We start from the raw sequence: 7525 nt of genomic DNA on the forward strand, positions 1-7525 counted from the left end.
AAAATAATAAATGGCAAAATCCCAGACATTTTTAGACATTTAAAAATTCCTCCCAGATGGTGATTTAAGAACCTAAAAAGCCAGACATGTCCCGGAAAATACGGACATATGGTAACCCTAAGATACAGTCTCCTCCCAGCAGGGCCAGTGAGTGCGGCCGGGAGGCAGGGTGTGGGAGAGTGGGTCTCTTGGGGGTCTGGGGTGGGGGGGTGCTGGGCTGTGAGGGGGCACTAGGGAGTGGGGGGGTTCTGTGGGGGGTGCTGGGCAGTTGTGGTGGGGCTGTGGGCAGGGGGGCGCTGGGCAGGAGTGGTGTTATGCAGGGTGCTGTGCATTTGTGTGGAAGGGGCTGGGGGAATGCTGGGCATAGTGGGTCCAGGGTCGCTCTGGCCATAGGGAGTCAGGAGGGCCTTGGGTGGGGGGACTGTGTGGCGCAGTATGGGCCCACCCCGAGGGGAAGGGTCATGCTTTCAGCACAGGGCCCGGCAGGCCACTGTGTGGCTGGCAACTGCCAGTTTGTAAATAGTGCCCTCGCACTGGGCTGGGTGGAGCGGGGCCGCCCCTGCTATGCCATGCCCCAATACCCCTGGCTGGCCCCTTGCTCTGGGGACAGACTTCCCTGCACCATGGTCCACTGCCTGCATGGGAGCCCACAAAAGGTTAATCCAGCCCTGACCTTGTGTTGCCATTTAAATCATATACTTGGTAGTGTGGCCCTAGTGGATGTTGGCATCTTGCTTTCTGCCTGGGACACACAACAGTTAATCTTCTAATGATTGGAATGCTAGGCCTGGTCTACATGGCCACTTTACGGTGCTGAAACTTTCTCGTTCAGGAGTGTAAAAAAAGACACACACCCCCACGGTGATGCAAGTTTCAGCGCTCTAAAGTGGCCATGTAAATAGTGCACCAGTGCTGGTAGTTACATCTTTCGTGGGAGTGGGTTTTTTACAGCGCTGGTGCCCTGACCACAAAGCCATGTTAACGTGCTGCCACAGCAACGCTTTAACGTTGGTAGCGAAGACATATCCTAAGTCTCACTAAAGTCGTTGGGCTCAATATAGGGGTATTTATTTGGGTGTAATTGAATGGCCTGTGCTATACATATTAGCTGATCTAATGGACTCTTCTAGGCTTAAACTTTGGGAAACTGGGGCTTAAAGAGAAACACCATATACTGAGAGAGATGTATGCAGTTGTTGGATCTGAAACGGCTTTTCATTGATGAAATATGAAAGTGAGGCTGTCCATGGGAGTGAATAGAGAGTGAAATGCAACTGATTCCTGTAATAAAAAAAGGTAGCGCTAAAAACAGGATTGCCCTAGGTGATAGCTCAGAGGAAAACAACAAGGTTTTCAATTTCCCATTCTATGGGTGTGTACAGGTGATCTGTATATGGCTCTGTGTGTTGGCTTGGTGATCTGTCTTTGGGCTGGAGGTTTTCATTATACGTGTGTGTGCATGTGATGTGGGTGTATCTATACGACTATGTGTGAGGGGGAATATTTAGGGTTGGCCGTTTTGCTGGCCTAATGGACAAGGCATTGGAGTGAGACTCAGGACTCCTGGGTTCTGTTTCTATCTCAGCTGCTGGGTGCCCCGGGCAAGTCATTTCCCCTCCCCATGCCTCAGTTTTCCCATCTGTACAATGCTACTTATCTCCTTTGCAAAGCTTTTTTGGGGATCAACTGATGAGAAGCTCTACGGAAGCTCTTGTGTGTGGGCCAGTGTGAATTTGTGTGGGATTGGATGTGGGTCTGTGTGTATTTGTGCAGGGCTGGATGTTTCTGCTGACTCATATGTGGGTCTGTGCAGATCCCTCTGCGTGTGGATCACTGTTCCCTCTAAGCTGTGCACATGTGCATGTGCACACAGATCCTAAACCCCGCGCTCACAGCGAAACACCACGCGCACAAAATTTTGCACAGAAGCATGACAATTTGCACAGAAGAAATTTTTTGCGCACACGGCCTGTCAAAAATTTGCACAGAAGGAATTTTTTGCGCACATGGCTTGTCAAAAATTAGAGGGAACACTGGTGTGGATCTCTAGAGCTCTGCGCACGCCTGCACTATGTAGTAGGGATCCGTGTGAACCTGTCGTGCACTGAGCCAGTGACCTACTTTCCACGGTTGCCTTGCCAACACCCAGCAAGGCCATTCATAAATGGCGCATGGGCCTCTGAGCCGGATTGAACCGGTTTCAGGGACACGGACAGGAAAGCCTTGTATTCGGGAAGAAACCATTTTGCAGAGACGTGGGGGATGGCAGAGAGGAGAATCGAGTTTCTTCCTGAATCCTGATCCAAGACACCGACCAAACCTTTTCTATTCTATATAGGTTCTTATACCCCGCTCATCACTGCAGTATCTGACCCCCTGACACAGACAATCCAAGACACACAATCCAGCCCTATATTTTGTTAATGGGCTTTTTTCATTTGCAAATTCAGCTCACCTCCCCGCGCCCATTTTTTTTTTCAGTCGACTTGCATTCATTTTTTGTCCTGAGGAGGAGAAACTCTGCACCTGGCAATAATTCCATGCCGCTGAATGGCCTGTGATCCCGAGGGGTTTTAAAAGAAAGGCTGCTTTAAAAAAACCCAAAACCTATAGTAACAGTTGTGAATCAGATACTCTGGTGATGGGTACAACAGAATTATTATTATTTGTGTTATCATAGCATCTAGGGGCTCTACACCAAAATGTTGCCCCAGGCAAGGAGTATCTCTGCCCCTTTCCCCATCCGTTAAACTTTTTAATGCCTTATTTTTTATTTCATATGTAGCCCATTTCATGACTTTGATGCACGATTTGCACGCATGATTTATCCCTGTCATATAAGACGATACATTTGCACGCTATAGGATCTGTGTTTATTCACGCCATATATAAGCAAATAAAGAAAAGTGTTTCCGCTAAGCTTATAGAAACTTTTTAATTTTAAGAATAACTGAAATGTACTAACATCCAGAAATTGAACTGTCATCAAACATGACGCGTTAAGCATGGCAAAAGAAGTAACAGTACTTCTTTTATATTAGTGCATAGATAAGGGTTCAATAGATATCTCTGGCATCTCACTAAATATGTCCTCTATTAGTTGCTATTTGCACTTTTCAAGTCTTAAAACACAATTACACAATAAAACAAGGTTCACAATATTGCAGCCGGGCTCTCACTTTAATTCGTTCTTCTATCTCACTGGCTGCCTGGTGACGCCCTGCCCCATATATACCCATGAGGGCATGGCTGACAGCACTCTAGGAGGTTTAAGGAAAATGTAGTTCTCAGAAAGTCTGGAAGGTTCCACGAGATTCTACAAAGGTCCAGAACATTCTAGGAGGTCTGTGAAAAATGAATCCACGTACGGACCACCTGAAATCTGTTACTTCAAACATTCTACCTTCCCTTTTGTCGCTAACAACAAAAACAGCACCCCGAGCCTGGCACTCCCCAAACCCAGCACCTCAGGCAGTTGCCTGGGATGCCTGCCTCTAAATCCAGCCCTGGGCCATAGTCATGAACTGTATTGGGCCTAAGGTCCTTGGCATGGCCAAGCGCTGTATAAACGCAGAACAAAACATAAGAACATAAGAATGGCCAGACTGGGTCAGACCAAAGGTATATCTAGCCCAGTGTCCTGTCTTCCAACAGTGGCCAATGCCAGGTGCCCCAGAGGGAATGAACAGAACAGACAACCATCAAGTGATCCATCCCCTGTCGCTCATTCCCAGCTTCTGGCAAACAGAGGTTAGGGACACCATCCCTATCCATCCTGGCTAATAGCCATTGATGAACCTATCCTCCATGAACTTATCTAGTTCTTTTTTGAACCCTCTTATAGTCTTGGCCTTCACAACACCCTCTGGCAAGGAGTTCCACAGGTTGACTGTGCACTGTGTGAAAAAATACTTCCTTTTGTTTGTTTTAAGCGGTGGTCCCTACCCCAAAACATTTACAATCTAAGTATAAGATGAGAGACAACAAATGGATCTAGGTAGAAGAAGGACTACAAAGAAAAAATGAAACAGTTGTGGTCAGCACTCCAGCAGCCTAGTCCTGTTTAAAACAGAATGGAGCAAAAATCTAGTTTAGATGGTTGACAGTCAGACTGAGCTAGTTTTATCCTGGTGCAACACCAGGGGTGTTGCTCCTGATTTACACTGGTGTAAATGGGCTCAGAATTAGGCCTTTACTCTGATTAAGCTCCCACTCAGTTCCAGTTCTGTGTTTTTAAAACCCGACATTTTATTATTACTGAAAAGATGATTTGAATGAAAGAGAGGTTTGTTCAGAAACTGTAAGAACGTAAGAACGGCCAGACTGGATCAGCCCAATAACCCATCTAGCCCAGTATCCTGTCTTCTGATGGTGGACGGTGTCAACTGCTTCAAAGGGAATGAACAGAACAGGTAAATGTCTTGCACTGCATTAAAAGAAGAACATTCTTTAAAAACTGCCTTCACGTCAATGCAGAAAAGCGCATCTCTGTCCAGCCTTGGCTTGTCCAAATTCTTGTTTCCCCGGGGATCTGGAGGCTTCGCATACAGAAAGGGGCTTTTGAGTATATATATTGCAGCACAGCTATCATGCTGTTCATGAGCTTCTTTAAACCCAGTGACTGATGTCTCACCACACTGTGCAAATGATTATTCATGCTGATTAATTAGCCTAATAACCAATTGATTGATTAATTAATTAGAGAGACAAGGTAAGTGAGGACCAACTTCTGTTGGTGAGAGAGACAAGCTCCTGATCCTACACAAAGTTCTTCTTCAGGTCTGGGAGAATGAGCTAATTAGCTAAATATCTGCTTTGGATCAGTAAGGGGTCTGGTACTAGCTCCTCTAGGTCAGGCCCTCAGGGTATTTACGTACCTAATTCCTGCTGAGTTCTGGGCCAAAGTCCCCCCGGGCTGCCCAATCTGTGCAAATGGGGGTGACAGATATTGCAAACGCATGCAGTATCTTTGGAGGCCATGTTGCATTAAGTTCATGGTTTATGTCTCACTGTGGGTCAGGGATTGTATGTGATTCCAGTGGGCCACAGCTCCTTCAGGAACACTGAGGTGTGATGCAGGTGAGTTATTCAGGCTGTAAATACCTAAGAATACCCTAAGAATAAAGGTGTGTTGCTATGGGAAGTCTGGTTGATGACCAGCACATACTGTTGTAGCCCTTGGAGAAAAGCTAATCTCAGGTGTTAGACCCCAGTCTTGGCCAACCCAATCACGCTAAGGGTTGTACAAACACAAAAGAGAGAACCCCTAACAGCTTTCCTTACTATATACCAATCCCTGCTGAGCCAGCCAGATGGGGAACCAGGGTCCTAAGAGGGGAAGACTCTTCATCTTCCTTCAACAACGTGCTCTGGGGCCAGATCAGAACAGGAGAGGAAAGGCTGTTTTTTAGGATGTGTTATGTTATGGTTCTCTTAAAATAGGGAAAAATCTGACTCCTTTCTCCCCCACCCAAGGACTGATGTCCTTCCTGCAACAAATGGAATTACGTTCTATGGCCGCACTAAACTGGGAGGATTCTGCCACCCTGCAAGCCACCCAATCTGTTGCCCTGTAGGACATTGGAGTTAACTGGACCTAAATCACATGGGCAATAATGTGCAAAGTCTTAGGTGATTTCTCAAGACTCATAGCTACGGGTAACCACTCTGTCCACATATCTATTCAGGGGATACCATCATAGGGCCTAATCACATCAGCCACACCATCAGAGGCTCGTTCACCTGTGCATCTACCAATGTGATATATGCCATCATGTGCCAGCAATGCCCCTCTGCCATGTACATTGGCCAAACTGGACAGTCTCTACGTAAAAGAATGAATGGACACAAATCAGACGTCAAGAATTATAACATTCAAAAACCAGTTGGAGAACACTTCAATCTCTCTGGTCACTCGATCACAGACCTAAGAGTGGCTATACTTCAACAAAAAAGCTTCAAAAACAGACTCCAACGAGAGACTGCTGAATTGGAATTAATTTGCAAACTGGATACAATTAACTTAGGCTTGAATAGAGACTGGGAATGGATGAGTCATTACACAAAGTAAAACTATTTCCCCATGGTATTTCTCCCTCCCACCCCACCCCCCACTGTTCCTCTGATATTCTTGTTAACTGCTGGAATTAGCCTACCTGCTTGTCACCATGAAAGGTTTTCCTCCTTCCCCCCCCTGCTGTTGGTGATGGCTTATCTTAAGTGATCACTCTCCTTACAGTGTGTATGATAAACCCATTGTTTCATGTTCTCTGTGTGTGTGTATATAAATCTCTCCTCTGTTTTTTCCACCAAATGCATCCGATGAAGTGAGCTGTAGCTCACGAAAGCTTATGCTCTAATAAATTTGTTAGTCTCTAAGGTGCCACAAGTACTCCTTTTCTTTTTGCGAATACAGACTAACACGGCTGCTACTCTGAAACCTGTGCTTATGCTCTCAGATTCTCCTTGGGACGAGAATTGCTTATGAGAGTTCAGGACCTGCCCCTCTCCCAGGGATGGCTTAGTGGAAGAGCTATCAGGTTTGAAATACCCAGAAATCCTGTAAACAGCTCTTTATTTTACCAAGATCTTGTCTCCTCTAGCAAAAGTCCCATGATGCTTTTCTCAGAAGAGCAGGGGTTTGCCCTTAGCTCAGCAGGCCAACAGTGGTGGTGGTGTATGTGGCTTGACGACTGGCCTCCACCCCAGAGATGGCTGCAATTTGGCGGAGAAAAGCATAGCAAGAACCAGTGGGTGGAAGCTGAAGTCAGACAAATTCCAATGAGAAATAAAAAGGTGCGAACTTTTAACAATGAGGGTAATTAATCACCGGAACAAACTCCCCAAGGGAAGTGTTGGATTCTCCATCTTTTTATGGCTTCAGATCAAGACTAAATGCCTTTCTGGACAAGATGCTTTCGTCAAACACAAGTTACTCGGCTCAGTACAGGGGTGACTGAGTGAAAGTCTCTGGCCTGTGTTATCCGGGAAGTTAGTTCTATTAATGGAATTGTAGAAATGCAGGGCTGGAAGAACCCTCAAAACCATCTAGTCTACCCCCACCCCACCCCTGCGCCAAGACAGGATTAAGTATACCTAGATCTAAGGTCTCTTCTGGCATTAAAATCTATGAATCTATTCATCCTAACAGTGGCTGCACTTCAGTGTAGATCTATACCCCAGGGTCTCCATCCCTTAATCATTCTCTATACACCAACCTTAGCACTGTATTTGGAAAAGCCCCATCTGCATGGCTAGATAAAATACAATTGCAGAAGGCATGCTTTGAGATCTCCTACGGATCGGAGGAGGGGTTGGAGCAGACAGTCCAGCGCTGGGGTGATGTGGAAGGTCAGGCGATTGTTACATTAGGGGAGAAGAGGGAACAAGGGCAAGTCATGGGTCTTGAAAAGGGATCAGGGAGTCAGATGCAGAGAAGAAACTTCTGTACATTATCCTTTCTATTGCAGTAGCACTTAAGTCCATTGTACTAGAAAAAAAATGACTAGAAAAGTGCTATTTACCC

Source organism: Dermochelys coriacea, chromosome 6, assembly GCF_009764565.3.
Source record: "Dermochelys coriacea isolate rDerCor1 chromosome 6, rDerCor1.pri.v4, whole genome shotgun sequence".
Taxonomy (NCBI): domain Eukaryota; kingdom Metazoa; phylum Chordata; order Testudines; family Dermochelyidae; genus Dermochelys; species Dermochelys coriacea.